Source organism: Tamandua tetradactyla, chromosome 1, assembly GCF_023851605.1.
Source record: "Tamandua tetradactyla isolate mTamTet1 chromosome 1, mTamTet1.pri, whole genome shotgun sequence".
In the NCBI taxonomy this organism is placed as follows: Eukaryota; Metazoa; Chordata; class Mammalia; order Pilosa; family Myrmecophagidae; genus Tamandua; species Tamandua tetradactyla.
The window spans coordinates 92,764,564-92,785,976 of NC_135327.1; the positions used below are offsets into that span (position 1 = coordinate 92,764,564).

General features: G+C 37.2%; 1 protein-coding gene across 12 annotated transcripts in view; it reads left to right on the forward strand.

The window, feature by feature from the left end:
* The window catches only part of NOD1 (nucleotide binding oligomerization domain containing 1), a 173,773-nt gene that overhangs the window by 85,181 nt on the left and 67,179 nt on the right, over positions 1-21,413 (forward strand). The gene's annotated exons all lie outside the window — the stretch shown is intronic.

Here is a 21,413-nt window from a genome sequence, read left to right on the forward strand (position 1 = left end):
GCTTTTTAAGTTTTCTGAGATAAAATTCATAAGCCAAAAAATTAGCCTGTTTAAAGTGTACAATTCAGAGGTTTTCAGTATATTCACAATTCTGTGCAACCATCACACTGTCTAATATCAGAACATTTTTATTATCCCCAAAAGTAATTTCATACCCTTTGGCAATCGCTCATTTTTTCCTCTCCAGCCCCTGGCAACTACTAATCTACTTTCTGTCTATAGATCTATTCTGTGCATTTCATTTAAGTGCAGTCCTGAAATATGTGGCCTTTTGTGTCTCATTTTATTTACCTAGCATGACGTTTTCAGGGTTCATCAGTGTTGTAGCATATATCAGTCAGTACATTCTGAATAGTATTCCATTGTGTGTATATACCATAACATTTTGTTTATCTATTCACCAGTTGAGAGACATTCTTTTTATTGCTTAACTATGGTAAATAATGCTGCTATAAACATTCATGTACACATTCGTGGACATGTTTTAATTTCTCAGGTAAATAACTAGTAGTAGGATTGCTAAGTCATATGGTCACTTTAACTTTTTGGGTAACTGCCAAACTAATTTGCAAAGTGGCTGTACCATTTTCCGTCCACAGTAGTGTGTGAGGGTTCCAATTTCTTCATATCCTTGCCAACACTTGTTATTGTTTGTGGTTTTGATTCTAGCCATCCTAACAGGTATGCAGTGGTATCTCACTGTGGTCTTGATTTGCATTTCCCAAGTGACAAATGGTGTTGAGCATCTTTTCATGTCTTTATTGCTCATCTGTTTATCTTCTTTGAAGAAATGTTTATTCAAACCATCTGCTGTTTCTAAATTGGAGTATCTTTTTATTGAGTTGTAAGAATTCTTTATATATTCTGGATACTACACCCTTATCAGATATGATATGCAAATATTTTCTCCCATTCTGTGAGAAGTCTTTTCAATTTTGTTTTCATTTATTAAAACATTTATTAAGCACCTCTGTCTCAAGTGTGGAATTAGAACACAAATGACCAAGGCCCAGTTCTAGCCTTCAAAAAGACCCCAGAAAAATTAGGAGAAAACCATTCTTCCTGATTTTCTCTGTCTCCAATATCTATTAATAAATATCAGAGAAGAATGCAGGTATAGCCCATTTTCCCACAGTTTTCCAGTAAAGTGGAGGTGGGTTTTTTTTTGAAGTGAAAATTTAAAATCAAAAGGCTCCTAGTATTTTTCCATTACACAGTAAACTGTTTTCCAAATAAGATAATGAATACTTTAAATTCCTTCAACTAGTCCCTTGTCTTTAGACAGTAGATAGCTTTAATTTTTTAATTTTATATCGTCTTTCTTAGTAGAGAAGGTGTAGTTTTATAGAAAAATCGTGCAGAAAAACAGAGTTCCCATATACTCCCCTATCAATGATTACCACCAATGTGGTATGTTATAACTGATGAAAAAGTGTTATTATAATTGTACTATTAGCTATATATATATTTTACATAAGAATTCACTGTTTATGTGCAGCCCAGATTTTTACAAAATTTTTAGTCTAACAAGATTTTACAACCTAAAATTTCCTTTTAACCAAATTTAAATATATGTCAGTGGTTTTATTTACACTTATGATGTTGTATTACTACCACCCATTACAAAAAGTTTCTCATCAGGCCAAGCAGAAACTCTGCACCAATTAGGCATAAACACCCTGTTCCCTTCTCCCACCCTAGTCCTTGGTAGCCTGTATTTTAGTTTTGACTCTATGAATCTGCTTATTTTAATCATTTCCTATCACTGAAATGATATAATATTTGTCCTATTGTGTCTAACTAATTTCACTCAACATAATGTCTTCCTGATTCATTCATGTTGTTGCATGTATTGGAAAGTCATTACTTTTTACAGCTGAGTAACATACCACTGTACATATATACCACATTTTGGAATCTTTTTATCTGTTGATGGACACTTGGGTATCTACCTGACAATCTATCAATCTTTGCAATCTATCTGACAATTGCAAATCATGCTGCTATGAACACTGGTGTGCAAATTGTCTAAGTCCATGCTCTCAAATCTTTTGGGGATATAAGTAGATGTGTGATTGCTATGTCAAATGGCAACACTGTACATTATGAGAAATCACCAAAACTGTTTTCCACAGGAGTGGAACCATTTTACATTCTAACCAACGGTGAATGAGGGTTCTTATGTGTCTTCATATCCTCTCTTATGCTTGCTATTTTCCTTTTTTGTTGTTGTTGTATTAATAGTAATCATTCTAGTGGGTGTGCACTGGTATCTAATTGTGGTTTTGATTTGGATTTCCTTAATTACTAATAATGTTGAACATCTTTTCATATGCTTTTTTGGCTATTTGCATAGTTCCTGTGGAGAAATGTCTAAGCCTTTTGCCCACTTTTTAAAAAATTGGGTTGCTTGTTATTGAGTTGTTGGATTTCTTTATATATTCTGGATGAACCCTTATGGAATATGGGGTTTCCAAATATTTTCTCCCATAATGTAGATTGTCTTTTTACTTTCATGATAATGTTCTTTATGCACAAAGCTTTTTCACAAAACGTTGTGAAATACCATATATCTATTTTTTCTTTTGTTGTTCTTACTTTTGGTGTAAATTCTAGGAAACTGTTGCCTGACACAAGGTCCTGAAGATGCTTCCCAACAATTTCTTCTAGGAGTTTTATAGTTTTTTCCTTATATGTAGGTCACTGATCCATTTGAAGCTGATTTTTCTTTATATAGTTTGAAATCAGGGTCCCCTTCATTCTTTAGCATTTTGATATTCCGTTTCCCCAGCATTTGTTGGAGACTGCTCTTTCCCCATTCAGTGGTCTTGATGGCCCCCTTGTCAGAAATAAATTGTCCACAGATTCAAAGGTTTATTTCTGAACTTACAATTCAAATCCATTTGTCTGTATATTGCCCTTGTGCCAGTAGCATCCTGCTTTGATTACTGTAGCTTTGTAATAAATTTTAAAATCAGGAAGTGTGAGTCTTCTAACTTTGTTCTTCTTTTTCAAGATGGCTTTGGCTATATGGGGCCGCTTACCCTTCCATATAAATTTGATGACTGGCTTTTCCATTTCTGCAAAGAAGGAATTTTAATTGGGATTGCACTGAATCTGTAAATAGTTTGGGGTAGAATTGTGCTTTTTTTTTTTTTTTCCTTAACAGTCACATTGCCAAAGCTGTATCATTACGCAGTCATCTTTAAGAAACATGGCTACTGGAACACAGCTCTACAGTTTCTGGCACTTCCCTCCAGCCTCTCTAATACACCTTAAAAAGGGGATACCTATATAATGCTTAAGAGTAACCTCCAGGATAACTTCTCTCAACTCTGTCTGAAATCTCTAAGCCACTGACACTTTATTTTGTCTCATTTCTTTCTTCCCCCTGTTCATTGAGAAGGTTTTCTCAATCCCTTGATGCTGAGTTCCAGCTCATTCTAAGATTTCTGTCCCGCGTTGCTGGTAGGTTTACACCCCTGGGAGTCATGTCCCATGAAGACGGGGGAAGGGTTTGCTTGCTATGTTGGCTGAGAGAGAGAGGCCACATCTGAGCAACAAAAGAGGTTCTCTGGAGGGTGACTCTTAGGCCTAATTTTAAAAGTAGGCTTAGCCTACCTTTGTTGGGATAAGTTTCATATGAACAAATCCCAAGATTGAGGGCTTGGCCTATTGATTTCATTCTCCCCACTGCTTGCGAGAATATCAGGAATTCTCCAAATGGGGAAGTTGAATTTTCCCCCTTTCTAGCCATTCCCCCAAGGGAACTTTGCAAATACTTCTTTATTCACTGTTCAGATCATTCGGGGATTTATTAGGGCATCACACTGGACAAACCTACAAAATCTCATGCCCTATTCAAGGTTCCATGTACTTATGGTGTTCAATTAACACCATATGAGTTATATTAGGAAATGCACTAGTGAAAATATAAATTTTGTACCAAATAAACATTTCTTGCTTTAGTCTCACACAGAAGTTGAAATTTTAAAATATGGATGACATCTACTTTCAACATCCTGCAATACTGACATTCCTTTGTTCTTCCTCCTGCAAAAACATTTTTTAATTTTTACACTTAATTTAATTTGTCACTATCATTGTACACTCCAGGCAGTCCTAAATTATACCATCTCCGTCTTTGTCATCTATCTTTCCTTCTTGTTTCTTATGTGCCCCCAGCCCTCCTCCCTCTATCATTCTCATATTAGGTTTCATTCAGTGTACTTACATTAATGTGCTGCAATCTGGCATTGTGCTATCCAGTTCTGAATTTTTACAATGAATCCTATTGCACAATCTGTATCCCTTCAGCTCCAATTATCCAATATCTACCCTACTTCTATCTCCTGATGACCTCTGTTCTTAACTGAAATTCTACAAGTTGATTCATTAATGTTAGTTCATATTAGTGAGACCATATACTATTTGTCTGTTTGTTTCTGGCTAATCTCATTCAGCATAATGTCCTCAAGATCCATCCACGTTGTTACATGCTTCATAACTTTATTTGGCCTTACAGCTGTGTAATATCCCATCAAATGTACATACCACAACTTGATTAGCCACTCATCTGTTGATGGACATTTGGACTGTTTCCATCTCTCGGCAATTGTAAATAATGCTGCTATAAACATTGGTGGGCAAATGTCCATTTCGGTCATTGCCCTCATGTCCTCTGAAAAGATACCTAACAATGGTATTGCCAGATCATATGGTAATTCTATACTTAAGCCTCCTGAGGAACCGTCAAACTGCCTTCCACAGCAGTTGTACTGTTTTACATTCCTACAAACAGTGGATAAATATGCCTCTTTCTTCACATCCTCTCCAGCACTTGTCATTTTCTGCTTTTTTTTGGATAATAGCCATTCTAGTGGGTATGAGACGATATCTCATTGTGGTTTTGATGTACATTTCCCTAAAAACCAGGGAAGTTGAGCATCTTTTCATGTGCCATTTACCCATTTGTGTTTCCTCGTCTGATAAGTATCTCTTCATATCTTTTGCCCATTCTGTAATTGGGTTGTTTGTCTTTTTGTTGTTGAGTTGAACAATGTCTTTATATATTCTGGGTACTAGACGCTTATCTGATATGTCTTTTCGAAATATTGTCTCCCATTGTGTAGGCTGTCTTTTTACTTTATTGACAACATTCTTTGATGTACAAAAGTGTTTAATTTTGGGGAGTTCCCATTTATCTCTTTCTTCCATGCTCATGCTTTGAGTGTAAGATCTAAGAAATCGCCTTCTATTACAAGTTTTATAAGATATTTCCCTATATTTTTTCTAAAAGTTTTATGGTCTTAGATCTAATGTTTAGGTCTTAAATCTATTTTGAGTTAATTTTTGGATAGGGTGTGAGATGTGGGTCCTCCTTCATTCTTTTGCATGTGGATATCCAGTTCTCCAAGCATCATTTATTGAACAGACTGTTCTGTCCCAGGTGACTGCCTTATCAATTGTCCACTGATAAGATGAGAGGGCCTATATCTGAACACTCTTTTCCATTCAGTTAGTCAGTATATCTATCTTTATGCCAGTACCATGCTGTTTTACCCACCGTAGCTTCGTAAGTGCCTTAAAGCCAATGGAAACCTCTGACTTCATTTTTGTTTCTCAGGATATTTTTAGCTATTCAGGGCACCCTCCCCTTCCAGATGAATTTGGTTATTGTTTTTTCTATTTCTGCAAAGTAAGTTTTTTGGATTTTAATCGATACTGCATTGAATCTATGTGCTGGTTTGAAGGGAAGTATGCCCCCTAAGAAAAGCCATGTTTTAATATGGATCCCATTTCTTAAAGGTAGAATAGTCTCTATTCAATGCTGTGTATTTGGGACTGTGATGGGATCATCTCCCTGGTTGATGAGATTTAGTTAAGAACGGTTGTTAAACTGAATTAGGGGATGACATGTCTCCACCCATCTGAGTGGGTCTTGATTAGTTTCTGAAGTCCTATAAAAGAGGAAACATTTTGGAGAATGAGAGACTCAGAGAGAGCAGAGAATGCTGCAGTACCACGAAGTGGAGAGTCCATTGGAGATGAAGAAGGAAAATGCCTCCCGGGGAGCTTCATGAAACCAGAAGCCAGGAGAGTAAGCTAGCAGATGATGCCATATTTGCCATGTGCCCTTCCAGCTGAGAGAGAAGCCCTGACTGTTCGCCATGTGCCTTTCCAGATGAGAGAGAAACCCTGAACTTCATCGGCCTTCTTGAACCAAGGTATCTTTCCCTGGATGCCTTTGATTGGACTTTATTTCTATAGACTTGTTTTAATTCTCGGCCTTAGAACTGTAAACTTGCAACTTATTAAATTCCCCTTGTTAAAAGCCATTTCGTTTCTGGTATATTGCATTCCGGCAGCTAGCAAACTAGAACAGATTTTGGTACCGGAGAGTGGGGTGCTGCTGCTGTGGTTTGCAAATTCCAAACATGTTGGAACGGCTTTTTAAATGGATAAAGGGAAGATTTTGGAAGAGTTGTGAGAAGCTTGATAGAGAAGGCCTAGAATGCTTTGGAAAGACTGTTGGTAGAAATGTAAACTCTGAAGATACCTCTGATGAGGACTTAGACAGAAATAAGGCACGTGTTATTAGCGACTGGAAGGTAGGCGACCCTTGTTTTAAAATGGCAGATAATCTGGCAAAATTGACTAGTGGCTTTGGCTGGAAGGCAGATTTTAAAAGCCATGAACTTGGATATTTAGCAGAAGAGATTTCCAAATTAAGTGTCGAAAGTGCAGCCTGGTTTCTCCTCACAGCTTATAGTGAAATGCGAAAGGAAAGAGATAAGCTGAGAACTGAACTCTTGAGTAAAAAGAAACTAGAAATTGAGGTCCTGGAAAATTCTGGGCCTACAGAAAGGGAGACTCCAGAGTATAGTGCCCTGAGTGTGGATTTAACCAAATGTGGAAACAGCCAGCCATTTCAGAGAAAGTCAGGATCGGACATGGAGTTATCCAGGAAAGATTTGTGGAAACTCCTTATGTCTGATGGGTATGATCCAAGGCTACTGCATAGAAAGCCAACGAGAGTGCTGTGGGACCTGTATAAACAGAGCCGCTGCCAGTCTGGACTGGGGGGTTCAGAGAAGGGACACATTGGAGGAAAAATAAGTTCAGAGGCAAAACCATGGAGGCTGAAGTCTGAAGTCAAGAAGCCTCGGGCCAGGAGAGTGGACCCACCCAAGCCCGTGGAGAGGGTGAGTTTGCCCCAAAGGCAGAGAATGGGCCTTCCACCTCGTTGCAGTGGAAGAGTCATGCCGCCTCAGGTCTTGGAGAGAGTGAAGCACGTTCCTTGTGGTTTGGGGAGAGCCTGGCTGCCACCACATGGAGGGGTTGAGCGTGTGCCCCGGAGATGGCAGAGAGCCTGGGTGCGGCCCCAATGCTTGGAGAGGGTGGAGCCGAGAGAAAGGTGGTCTCCCCAATATCCCCCAAGGTTGCATTCAGAGAGAGGCAGGCGTAGGCATTTGGATAGGGTGGGACTGCCACTTTCTAAAGCCCTGAGGATAAATGACTCTCAGATTTTGAAATCTAATGGACTTTGCCCTGTAGGTTTTCGAAACCGTATGGGTCCGGTGACCCCTGTGTTCCTTCCTCTCTATGGAAATGCATATACATATCTTATGAATGTTCCTCCTTTGTATGTTGGCAGCAAATAACTTGTGAGTTTTCAAAGGTCCAGAGCAAATGGAGAGAATTTTGCCTTAGGACAGACCATGCCTGTAACTGACTTGATGAGATTTTATACTGTCTCTAATTTTTTACTTCATTGTATTGCTACTGATAGGTTTAAGGATTTCTGATATTGTTATGAAATTAATGTATTTTGTATTTGGGAAAAACATGTCTTTTTTAGGGGCCAGAGGGTGGAATGTGCTGGTTTGAAGGGAAGTATGCCCCCTAAGAAAAGCCATGTTTTAAGATGGATCCCATTTCTTAAAGGTAGAATAGTCTCTATTCAATGCTGTGTATTTGGGACTGTGATGGGATCATCTCCCTGGTTGATGAGATTTAGTTAAGAACGGTTGTTAAACTGAATTAGGGGATGACATGTCTCCACCCATCTGAGTGGGTCTTGATTAGTTTCTGAAGTCCTATAAAAGAGGAAACATTTTGGAGAATGAGAGACTCAGAGAGAGCAGAGAATGCTGCAGTACCACGAAGTGGAGAGTCCATTGGAGATGAAGAAGGAAAATGCCTCCCGGGGAGCTTCATGAAACCAGAAGCCAGGAGAGTAAGCTAGCAGATGATGCCATATTTGCCATGTGCCCTTCCAGCTGAGAGAGAAGCCCTGACTGTTCGCCATGTGCCTTTCCAGATGAGAGAGAAACCCTGAACTTCATCGGCCTTCTTGAACCAAGGTATCTTTCCCTGGATGCCTTTGATTGGACTTTATTTCTATAGACTTGTTTTAATTCTCGGCCTTAGAACTGTAAACTTGCAACTTATTAAATTCCCCTTGTTAAAAGCCATTTCGTTTCTGGTATATTGCATTCCGGCAGCTAGCAAACTAGAACAATCTATAAATCAAATTAGGAGGAATTGACATCTTAACTGTATTAAGTCTTCCAATCCATGGACACAGTATGCCCTTCCATTTATTAAGAAATCTTCTGTGATTTCATTGTAGTTTTCTTTGTATGGGTCTTTTGTATACTTAGTTAAATTTATTCCTAAATATTTTATCCTTCTGGTTGCAATTGTAAATGGAATTTTCTTGATTTCCCCCTTAGACTGTTCATTACTAGTGTATAGAAACACTATAGATTTTTGCGTGTTGATCTTGTAACCTGCTACTTTGCTGTACTCATTAGCTTTAATAGTTTTGCTGTGGATTTTTCAAGGGTTTCAACATATAGTATCATATCACCTGCAAACAGTGAGAGCTTTACTTCTTACTTTCCAATTTTGATGCCTTGTATTTCTTTTTCTTGTCTAATTGCCCTGGCTAGAACTTCTGACACAATGTTGAATAACAATGGAGACAGTGGACATCCTTGTCTTGTTCCTTATCTTAGAGGGAAAGCTTTCAGTTTTTCCCCATTGAGGGTGATGTTAGCTGTGGGTTTTTCATCTATTCCCTTTATCATTTTGAGGAAATTCCCTTCTATTCCTGTCCTTTGAAGTGTTTTCAACAAGAAGGGATGCTGAATTTTGTCAAATACCTTTTCTGCATCAATCGAGATGATCATGTATTTTTTCTGCTTTGATTTGTTGATATGGTGTATTACATTAATTGATTTTCTTATTTTGAACCATCCTTGCATACCTGGGATGAATCCTACTTGGTCATGGTGTATAATTCTTTTAATGTGCTGCTGGATATGATTTGCAAGAATTTTGTTGAGGATTTTTGCATCTATATTCATTAGAGAGATTGGTCTGTAGTTTTCTTTTCTTATAGTATCTTTGTCTGGCTTTGGTATTGAGGGTGATGTTGGCTTCATAGAATGAGTTACGTATAGAGGAAGCCTCCTCTTCAGTTTTTCTGAAGAGTTTGAGCAGGATTGGTACTAATTCTTTCTTGAATGTTTGGTAGTATTCACATGTAAAGCCATCTGGTCTTGGACTCTTCTTTTTTGGGGAGCTTCTTAATGACTGATTCAATTTCTTTATTTGTGATTGGTTTGTTGAGGACATCTATTTCTTCTCAAGTCAGTGTTGGTTGTTCATGCCTTTCTAGGAAGTTGTCCATTTCATCTACATTGTCTAGTTTATTAGCATGAAATTGTTTATAGTATCCTCTCATTATCTCCTTTACTTCTGTGGTGCCAGTGGTTATGTCTCCTCTTCCATTTTGATTTCATTTATTTGTATCCTCTCTCTTCTTCTGTTTGACAACCCTGCTAAGGGTCCATCAATTTTGTTTGTTTTTAATTTTTTTTTGATGTACAGTATAACATATATACACAGCAAGGAAATAAAAAAGCAATAGTTTTCAAAGCACTCTTCAACAAGTGCTCACCGTACAGATCCCAGAGCTTGTCATGGGCTACCATATGATCTTCTCATATTTTTCCTCCTAGCTCCTTCAGAATATAGGCAGCTAAAGGGCTTAAATACTTTATCATCACAATCGACTTTTTTCCCCCTCTTTATTTGTGAACAATAACTATATACAAAAAAAGTTATAAATTTCAAAGCAAAGCACCACAATTAGTTGTAGAACATATTTCAGACTTTGACATGGGTTACAATTTCACAATTTTAGGTTTTTACTTCTAATTGCTCTAAAATCCTGGAGACTAAAAGAGATATCAATTTAATGATTCAGCATTCATATTCATTTTTTAAGTCCTATCTTCTCTATATAATTCCAACATCAGCTTTGATCTTTCCATACCTCTCTTTGGGGTTGTTTGGGCTATGGCAATTCTAAATTTTTGATATTGGAAGGGTCAGTCACTAATATGGGGTAGGGAGAGAGAACTATCTGATGTTCTGGAGAGTCTGGGCTAGGTTTCAGGACTTATCTGGACCAGGGACCCATCTGGAGGTTGTAGGTTTCTGAAAAGTTACTCTAGTGCCTGGAACCCTTGTGGAATCTTATATACTGCCCTAGGTGTTCTTTAGGATTGGCTGGAATGGTCTTGGTTGGGGGTTGGCAGGTTATGATAGGTAGCAAGGTCTACCTGAACTTGTGTAAAAGCAACCTCTAGAGTTGCCTTTCAACTCTAGGGTCCATCAATTTTATTGATTTTCTCATAGAACCAGCAACTTCTGATTTTGTTGATTTTCTCAATTGTCTTCATGTTCTCAATTTCATTTATTTCTGCTCTAATCTTCATTATTTCTTTCCTTTTGCTTGCTTTGCATTTAATTTGCTTTTTAATTTGCTGTTCTTTCTCTAATTCTTCCAAGTGAACAGTTAATTCCTTGATTTTTGCTGTTTCTTCCTTTTTGATATAGGCATTTAGGGCAATAAATTTCCCTCGTAGCACTGCCTTTGCTGCATCCCATAAATTTTGATATGTTGTGTTGTCACTTTCATTTGCCTTGAAATATTTAATAATTTCTCTTTCAATTTCTTCCTTGACCCATTGGTTGTTTAAGAGTGTGTTGTTGAGCCTCCATATATTTGTGAAATTTTCTGGCCCTCTGCCTGTTATTGAGTTCCAACTTCATTCCTTTATGAGCCAAGAAAGTGTTTTCTGTGATTTCAATCTTTTTAAATTTAGCGAAACTCACTTTGTGACCCAGCATATGGTCTATTCTTGAGAATGATACATGAGCACTTGAGAAAAAGGTGTATGTTGTGGGGTGTAATGTTCTACATGTTTCTTAAGTCTAGTTGTTAATTGTATTATTCGAATTCTCTGTTTCTTTATTGCTCCTCTGTCTAGATTGTTCATTGATGAGAGTGGGGAATTGAAGTCTCCAACTTTTATGGTAAATGTGTCTATTTCTTTTTTCAATATTTGCCTCGTAATTTGGAGCACTCTGGTTTGGTGCATAAATATTTGTTTATTATGTCTTCTTGTTGTAGTGTTCCTTTTATTAATGCATAGTGTCATTCTCTGTTTCTTTTTTTTACATTTGAAGTCTAATTTGTTGGATATTAGTATAGCTACTCCTGTTCTTTTCTGATTGTTGTTTGCATGAAGTATCTTTTCCCAACCTTTCACTTTCAACCTTTGTTTGCCCTTGGGTCTAAAATGTGTCTCCTGTGGACAGCATATAGATGGGTCCTGTTTTTTAATCCATTGTGCCAGTCTTTGTCTTTTGATTGGGGAGTTTAATCCATTAACATGTAGTGTTATTACTGTAAGGGGAGTATTTTCTTCTACGATTTTGCCTTTTGGACTTTATATGTCAAATCTAATTTTTCCTCTTTTTACCTTCACTGATAGTCTTCATTTCTACACTCTTCTCCACACTTCTCTCTCCTGTTTTTTCCTATCTGTTTCTAATGCTCCCTTTAGTAATCCTTGCAGAGCCGGTCTCTTGGTCACAAATTCCCTCAGTGGTTTTTTTGTCTGAAAATGTTTTAATTTCCCCCACATTTTGAAGGACAATTTTGCTGGATATAGAATTCTTGGCTGGCAGTTTTTCTCTTTTAGAATCTCACATGTATCATACTGCTGCTTCTCGCCTCCATGGTTTCTGCTGAGAAATCTATGCATAGTCTTATGTGGCTTCCTTTGTATGTGATAGATTCTTTTTCTCTTGCTGTTTTCAAAATTCTCTCTTTTTCTTTGACATCTGTCATTCTGATTAGTATGTGTCTTGGAGTTTGTCTATTTGGATCTATTCTGTTTGGGGTATGCTGCAGTTCTTGGATCTGTAATTTGAAGTCTCTCATAAGAGTTGGGAAATTTTCAGTTTAAATTTCCTCCACTAGTCTTTCTCCTCCTTTTCCCTTCTCTTCTCCTTCTGGGACACCCACAACACGTTTTTAGGGCACTTCATGTTGTCACTCAATTCCGTATGTCCCTGTTCATATTTTTATTCTTTTCTCTACATTTTCTCTTGCTTGTCAGATTTCACATGTCCTATTCTCCAGTTCACTAATCCTATCTTCTGCCTTTTGAAATCTAACATTGTAGGTTTCCAATGTTTTTTTCCAACTCTTCCACTGTGCCTTTCATTCCCATAAGTTCTGTGATTTGCTTTTTCACACTTTGAATTTCTTCTTTTTGTTCGCCCATTGCCTTCTTTATATCCTCCCTCAAATCAGTGATTTTTGATGAGATTTTCCATGTCTTTTTGAAATCTTGAATTGTTTCAACTCTATCTCATTTGAATTGTTGGTTTGTTCGTTTGACTAGGCCATATCTTCAATTTTCCTAGGATGATTAATTATTTTTTTGCTGGTGTCTAAGCATTTAATTTCCTTAATTAGTTTATGCTGGAGATTATTTTCACTCTTTTACCTAGGATTTTCTTGCTGGATGGGTTTGTTCTCTATCTGTCCTTTGACATTCAGTTTAGCTTATTCTAAACCTCTAGCATAGGTTTTGTTTAACAGATCAGAATTTTTCAGTTCTTGTTTTTTGTTTCTTTCCCAGCCCGTGTGGTGCCTTTTTTTTCTCCCCCTTAGGAGGGTCTACTTAAGTATTATAGACCCCAGTCAGATTTTTTCAGTCCAGACTGGCCTCCTCCAGGAGGAAAGAGGGTCACCTGCATCATTTTCCATGTGGGTGAGACCCAGATGGTTGACAAACTTTCCTATGAAGCCTCTAGACTCTGTGTTTTTCCTATTCTGCCCATTATGTGGTGCTTGTCTGCCTGTGGTCCCACCAGCATAAAGTGATATCATACCTTTAACTTCAGCAGACTTTTTCTGCTGGGGGCATGGTTGAGACAAGAGGAGAGGTTGTATGCTGGCTTTAATTGCTTCAGTTTTCCAGTCCCTGAGGTCTGAATTCCTTGACGGAGGAATTCCACCTGAGCTGGGCCCCACACACCTCTCCTGGGGAAGGCACACCCTCCAGGGAACTACCTCCTTTCACCTAACCAGCCTCTTTGTCTCTCAGATAAGCTTAATTCTGCCCTTGCCTGGGGCAGTTGGAGCCTAAGAAGTCTTGCAGTTGTATCTAAAGAGCAGTTAAGCAGTAGAAACAGCAAATAAAGAAAAGAAAAAAAATCCTTTTCAGAGCAGGTCCCCCATTCATTGGGTTTGTTAATCAAGAGCTTAAGTTGGTATGGTGCTCTGTGTATCCCCATATCCTATGTGCCCCCTCTTGTTCTCAGGGTCCAAACCTTTTCAAGTATTTTGTGCTATCTGATCAAAAAATCCTGTTTCCCCCTCCCCCCCTCAGCCATGCCCCCTCTGCGCCAAGACAAAAACTAGTAACTTTAGCTTTTATTCGAGGTTTAGCTGAGCTGGAGATCTATTTTCAATAGTAAGAATTTGTTAATGAATTCCACAATTGGAGCTTGGTTGAGCTCAGCCCCTTGCTGTTGGTAAAGTCTCTTTCCTTTCTTCTCTGAACCAGTCTGTGTGAGGGGCGTCAGCCTCTGTGGCTTTGGGGACTCATGGTTCTAGGTGGGGTCACAGCTGGTCCAGATTGTCCAGACTGGTGTATGTTGTGTGTCTGGTCACTGATGCAGCCCCAGCAGTTGTCCTGTACTATACCTAGCTATTTACTAGCTGCTGTGGAGGTCGAACAAAATTCCACACCTCACTAAGCTGCCATCTTGGAACCTCTCCAAGAACTGATCTTAATATTTAGCCTTCTAATTCATGAGCACAGGATGTCTCCTCTCATTTATTTAGGTTTTTATTTCATTTAGCACCTAATCATAGTTTTCTGAGTATAATTCCTTTATATCCTTGGTTAGATTTATTCCCACATAGTTAATTATTTTAGTTGCTATTTGTAAATGGAATTTTTTTCTTGATTAATTCTTTAGCTTGTTCATTACTAGTATCTGGAAACACTAATTCATGTGTGATCTTGTAACCCACCACTTTGCTGAATACATTTATTAGCTCCAGTATGTTTGTTATGAATTTTTCTATATAAAGGACCATACTATCTGCAAATAGAGTAAATTTTACTACTTCCTTTCCAATTTAGATATTTATTTTTCTTGCCTAATTTCTCTGACTAGAACTTCCAGGACTCTGTTGAATAACAGTCACTATGTTATACAGTCCTGAGTTTTAGCTTTCACTCTAGTAATTTCCACAACTTAAAACTTCCCCTTTCAACCACTTTGACATACATAATTTAGCACTGTTAATGTTAATGACACAAATGAGATGCTGCCACAATCCATTTATAAACCTTTACAATTAACCTAAGTAGAAATTCCATACAAATTAAGCATCATCTCCCCATTCTCTACGCTAAGTCTGTCCCCTGGTAACCTATATTCTAGACTCTAACTCTATGAGTTTCATTATAATTAGTTCATATCAGTGAGATCCTACACATTTATCCATTTTTCTCTGGCTTATTTCACTCAGGTTAAATGTCTTCAAGGTACATCTATTGTGTTGCATACATTAGGACTTCATTCCTTTTTATCACTGATTAATATACTGTAGTATGTATATACCGCATTTTATCTACTCATTGGTTGATGAACACTTGGGTTGTTACCATCTTTTGGCAATGCTGTTATAAACATTAGTAGTGCAAATATCTATGTAGTTCCTGCTTTCAATTCTTCTGGGTATATACCTCAAAGCAGGACTTCCAGGTCATATGGTAATTCTATATTTAGCTTCTTGAGGAACTGGCAAACTCTTCCATAGTGGTTGTGCCATTTTTCATTCCCTCCAGCAATGAATGGGTTTCCATATTTCTCCACATCTTCTCCTAAACTTGTAATTTTCCTTTTTTTAAAATGGTACCTATTATAATGGATGGGAAATATCTCAGGATTTTGATTTGCATTTCCAAATAGCTAGTGATGTTGAGCATCTTTTCATGTGCTTTTTAGACATTTGTATTTCCTTCTTGGAGAAATGTCTATTCAAGTCTTTAACCCACCTTTTTTTTTTTGTTTAACTTTTTTATTATATAATGCAACATATACACAAAGCAAAGAAGTAAAAAAGCAATAGTTTTCAAATGCTGTTCAACATGTCATTACAGGACAGATCCCAGAGTTTGTCATGGGCAACCATACCATCCTCTCAGATTTTTCCTTCTAGCTGCTCCAGAATGTAGGAGGCTAGAAGGAATAAATATTTTTTTATTATTACAACTGACTTTTTTGTGAAAAATAACAAATATACCAAAAAAAAAAAAAAAACCCCAATAAATTTAAAAGCCCAGCACCACAATTAGTTGTATAACATATTTTACAATTTGGCATGGGTTATAATTCTACAATTTTAGGTTTTTACTTCTGACTGCACGAGGATACAGGAGACCAAAAAAAGATATGAATTTAATGATTCAGCAGTCATATTTATTTGTTAAACCCTATCTTCTCGGTATGACTCCACTATCACCTTTGATCTTTCTATCCCTCTGTTTAGGGGTATTTGGGCTATGGCCATTCTAACTTTTCATGTTGGAAGGGGCTGCCAATAATATGGGGTAGGGAGATAGAACTATCTGATGTTCTGGAGAGGCTGGGCCCTCTAGATTTCAGGACTTATCTGATCCAGGGACCCATCTGGAGGTTGTAGGTTTCTGCAGAGTTACTCTAGTTCTTTAGCCCATTTTTAAACTGAATTGTTTGTCTTTTTACTGTTGAGTTGTAGCTCTTCTTTATATAGTCTGGATATTAAACCCTTATTGGATTTGTGGTTTCCCAAAATTCTCTCCCATTGAGTAGGTTTTCTTTTAACTTTTATGACAAAGTTCTTGGCATAAAGTTTGTAAGTTTCAGGAGGTCCTGTTGATGTAGTTTTTCCTTTGTTCCTTTTCTTTTGGTGTAATGTCTAAGAAACCATTGTGTAACACTAGATCCTAAAGATGCTTACCTACATTTTCTACTAGTTTCATAGTCCAGGCTCTTATGTTTAGGTCTTTGATCCATTTTGAGTTAATTTTTTACATGGTGAGATAGGGCCCTCTTTTATTTTTTTGCATATGGATAGGCTCACCTGTAAAGCCATTTGGTCCCGGGGTTTCTTTGTTGAGCAGTTTTTGATGACTGATTCATACTCCTTACTTGTTACTGGTCTATTGAGGTTGTCTCTTTCTTCTAGAGTCAGTGTAGGTCGTGTATTTCTAGGAACTTGTCCATTTCACCTAGGTTGTCTAATTTGTTGGCATATAGTTGTTCGTAATATCTTCTTATGATCCTTTTTATTTCTGTGGTATCACTAGAAATGGCCTCATTTCTGATTTTATTTATCTGCGTCTCCTTTCTTTTTTCTTTTTCAATTTAGCTAAGGGTTTGCCAATTTTATTGATCTTCTCAATCAACTTTAGTTTTTGCGGATTCTGTTGTTGTTGTTTTTGTTATCAATTCCATTTATTTCTGTTCTAGTCTTTGTTATTTCTTTACTTCTGTTTGCTCTGGGACTAGTTTCCTGTACTTTTTCTAGTTCCTCCAAGTGTGCAGTTAGGTCTTTGATTTTAGCTCTTTCTTCTTTTTCAATGTAAGCATTCAGGGATATAAATTTTCCTCTCAGCACTGCCTTCATTGTACCTCATAGGTTCTGATATGTTATATTCTCATTTTCATTTGTGTCAAGATGTTTACTGATTTGCCTTGCAATTTCTTCTTTGACCCATTGTTTGTTTGAGTGTTATCTATAGATTACACTATAAATAACCCTATATTATATATAAAATATAATTACCAGGTGTTATCAACACCTGGTATTGATTTCCACTTTCATTCAATTATAGTCAGAGAAGATGCTTAGTATGATTTCAATCTTTCTAAATTTATTTAAAATTGTTTTGTGATCCAAAATATTTTCTGTCCTGGAGAATGATCCATGTATACTTTAGAAGAATATATATCCTGCTGTTTTTGGTGTGCAATGTCCTGTATATGTCTATATGTTCTAGTTCATTTATCATTATTATTCAGGTTCTCTGTTTCCTTTTGATCTTCCATCTAGATGTTCTATCTATTGATGAGAGTGTGTATTGAGGTCTTTGAGTATTATTGTAGAGGTGTTTATTTGTCCCTTCAGTTTGCCAGTGTTTGCCAAATGTATTATGGGACACCATGCTTAGATGCATAAATATTAATCATTTCTTCTTGGTGAATTGTCCCTCTTATTAATATATAGTATACTTCTTTTTGTCTCTTGTAACCACTTTTGATTTAAAGTCTATTTTGTCCAGAAGTACAGCTACCTGTTTCAGTGTGCTAAAGCTGTTAGAATGAAATACACCAGATGTGGTAAAGATTGGCCTTCACACAACACAGGGAATTTATTAGGTTACAAGTTTACAATTCTAAAGCCATGAAAATGTCCAAATTAAGGCATCAAGAGGAAGATACCTTCTCTGGGGAAAGACTACTGGCATCTGGAGTTTCTCTGTCATATGAGAAGGCAAATGGGGATATCTGCTGATCTTTCTCTCCTTGTTCTGGTTTCAATGGCTATCTCCAAATGTATGTTTGGTTCTGGTATGTTTCTCTCTCTCTTTGCTTCTCTGAACTCTCTGAGTTTCATCTGTCTTTTTTCCACTAATAGAGGACTCCAACAGGGGGATTAAGACCTACTTTGAATTGGGTGGGTCATATCCATGGGAACAACCTAAGCAAAGTGTCCCATCCACAACAGGTCTATACCCACAAGAAATGGATTAAAAGAACACGGCATTTTCTGGGGGAGATAACAGTTACAAACCAGCACACGACCCCAGCTCTTTGCTGGTTACTACTTGCATAGAATATCTTTTTCCATCCTTTCACTTTCAACCTATTTGTGTCTTTGGGTCTGAGGTGAGTCTCCTGTAAACAACATATGGTTGGATCATGCTTTTTTTCCATCCATTTTGCCAAAATGTGTCAGAGTTATTATTGTAAAGGCTGTGAGCCATTTTGACCTTATAACCACAAAAATGTATAGTACACTTATAACTACCAGTATACTTACAACGACCAAAAACAGCTATCTGAGTTAACCTGTCCATAAGCATATTTAAATTTAATATCCAAACAATATGATTCATAAACCAATTTAAAATAAGGCAAGAAAGGAAAACATCTACAGATACAGATATCAGAGTTCCTTAAATTTTAAATATTAAACATCATTTTAAATAACATTTGATTAGCTATCAAAACTGTAAACATCCTGAAAATATCAAATAGGAAATGTTATTACAAATATCAACTTTGCTAAGGTAATGATCTGTTACTAAACATTTTCAGGGTTTTAATTTCAGGAATCTATTTTATATAGATAATAGTTTATCTAATATTACTATAGTTGCCTCCAGTTTTTATTTGTCAGACCTATATATTCTTTTGTCTTTTAAGTTAACCTTGCTAATACTCTTCATTTCTGTACTCTCCTCCAGACCTACGTCTCTGTCTTTTTTCAGTCACCAATACTTCCTTTAGTATTTCTTGAAGGGCAGGTCTCTTTTTGGCAAATTCTCACAGCCACTGTTTCTCTGGAAGTTTTTAATCTCTCCCTCAATTTTGCAGGACAACTTAGTGGGATAAATAATTCTTGGCTAGAAGTCTTTCTCATTCAAAATCTTAACTATTGCATATCATTGCCTTCTCACCTCCAGGTGCCTGTGAAATAGTCTGAGCTCAATCTTATAGGTTTTCCCTTGTATGTAATACATTTCTTTTCTCTTGCTGCTTTCATGACTTTTTGCTTCTCTTCAAGATTTGACATTCTGTTAAGTATATGTCTTGGAGTAACCCTATTTGGATTTATTCCACTTGGGATTTGTTTGGCTTGTTTGGTTTAGATGCTTTTATCTTTTATAAGAGTTGGGAAGTTTTCCCCTTTGTATCTTCAAGCCTTCCTATCCCTTTACTCTTTGCTTTTCCTTCTGGGACACCAGTATTTCTTGTTTGTATGCTTGAATGGGTCTATCATTTCCCTGAAATCAAGTTGCATTTTTTTCTAATTTTCTTGCCATTTGTTCTTTTGAACGTCTAATTATTCTCTTCTAATTTGCATATTCTTTCTTTTGTCTCTTGAAGTCTGCTGTTATGAATCTCTTACATATTTTTAATTTGGTCTACAGTACCTTTTATCTCTGTGATGTCTGACATTTTTGTTTATTCTTTCAGATTCTTTATATTCCTCCAGTGTCTTCTTGATATCTTTATGTCATTATGAACTTTGATTACTTCCAAATACTGTGTCCCCTTGGGTAACTTAATTTGGTCATTTAGCTGAGCCATATCTGCCTGGATCTTCACATGTTTTATGATCTTCAATTGTAGACAGGGTATTTTAAGGTCTTAAGATTATTATGCAGATTTATTTCCTTCCCTCATCTAAGATTTTGAATCTACATGTATTAGCTTTGAAGATCTCCTTTTCAATTTGGCTTGTCAGTACTCCCCCTTGAAACCAAGTCCCTAATCTCATGGGGGGATTTCAATTCTACTTGGGGCTTTACTTGAGAACTAGGATATATGCAATTTGTCAGACTGTACTTTCCACTTCTTCTGAGCAAATGGTGCTCTTGAGTCTTCTTGTCCTCTTAGGCCAAACTTGTCCCTGACTGCAGGTACAATGTTTAACACCCAGTCACGGCACTCAGCACAAGCTAGCTTCCTTGGCCTCACCTCTTCATCTGCACACACTTGTGGTCTCCAAGCCTCCATGGGAGAAATGGAGTGGTATCAGGACCCAAACAAGCCTCTTTTGCTGCCTGGATGTCAGACTGGCACCACTCCATCTCCCCCTCCTCTCTGGGAAAGGCTAGACAGTTTTTGTAAAAAACAAAAACAACCAGGCACCCATAGCCGCATATCATATGGGTGAGGAGTAGGCACTATACCTTGACTAAGTGGAGTCTTTGCACAGGAAAAGCACCTCTATTACCTTCCAAGTTTGTCATGGGAACTCCTAGCTATGGAACCAAAGGGAAAATCTTCCCAAGCCAGTGGTGAGGGTAGGTGAAGTCACGAGCATTTACATTCACCCCATTCTTTCCATCCTAATTGCTCTGGGTTTTCTCCAAGGGCTTCCCTTTGTAGGGTAGAAGACTCTCTATAATTGCTTGCACCCTGGAATCACTGTCCTGGTCATTTTTCTACCATATCTTTCATTATTGTACAGAGCCTGGGTGAACTCAGCCTCTTATATTCTGCCTTCTTGCTGGAGGTCTGTCCTGTGTTTCTTAATGAGTCTTTTTCCCCCCTCCCTTTTCCTTTACTGCAATCGCCTCTTGTGTATAAGTTGATCTTTTGTGATTATGTGTGTGATCCCTTTCTCATTTCTGTCTTCTGTATTCTTTCTAAATATTTTCTTTGCAGTTACCGTGGAGTTTATATTACACAAACTACATATGTAACCTACAAATTTGTAGATACCACCTTAGCTTCAATAGCATGTACATTCTCAGCCCCTCTATATCTGTTTCTTTATTTGATATATAGTCTTTATCCCACTTCATTACTTTGCATATTGCATGCCTGTAATCAGTAAGTATACTGTTATTCAAGTATATTCTAATATGAATGAAAAGAGTAGAGTTGAATATTGAGGATATAGTATTATTGGCTTTTGTTTTTTCCCTTTTAGTTACCCTTACTGATGTTCATTTCTTCACAGTACTTCAAGCCACTCTATTCTATCTTTTCCTTTCAACCTGCAGAACTCCCTTTAGTAATTATTTTGGGGCAGGTCTTTTGCTGACAAATTCTCACAGTTTCTGTTTGTGAATATTTTAAATTCCCCCTCATTTTTAAAGGATATTTTGCTGGATAAAGAACTTTTAGCTGGCAATTTTTTTCTCTCAGTACCTTAAACATTATATCACAGCTTTTCGCCTCCATGTTTTCTGATGAGGAATCAGCCCTTAATCTTACTGCCATTTTCTTGTATGTGACAT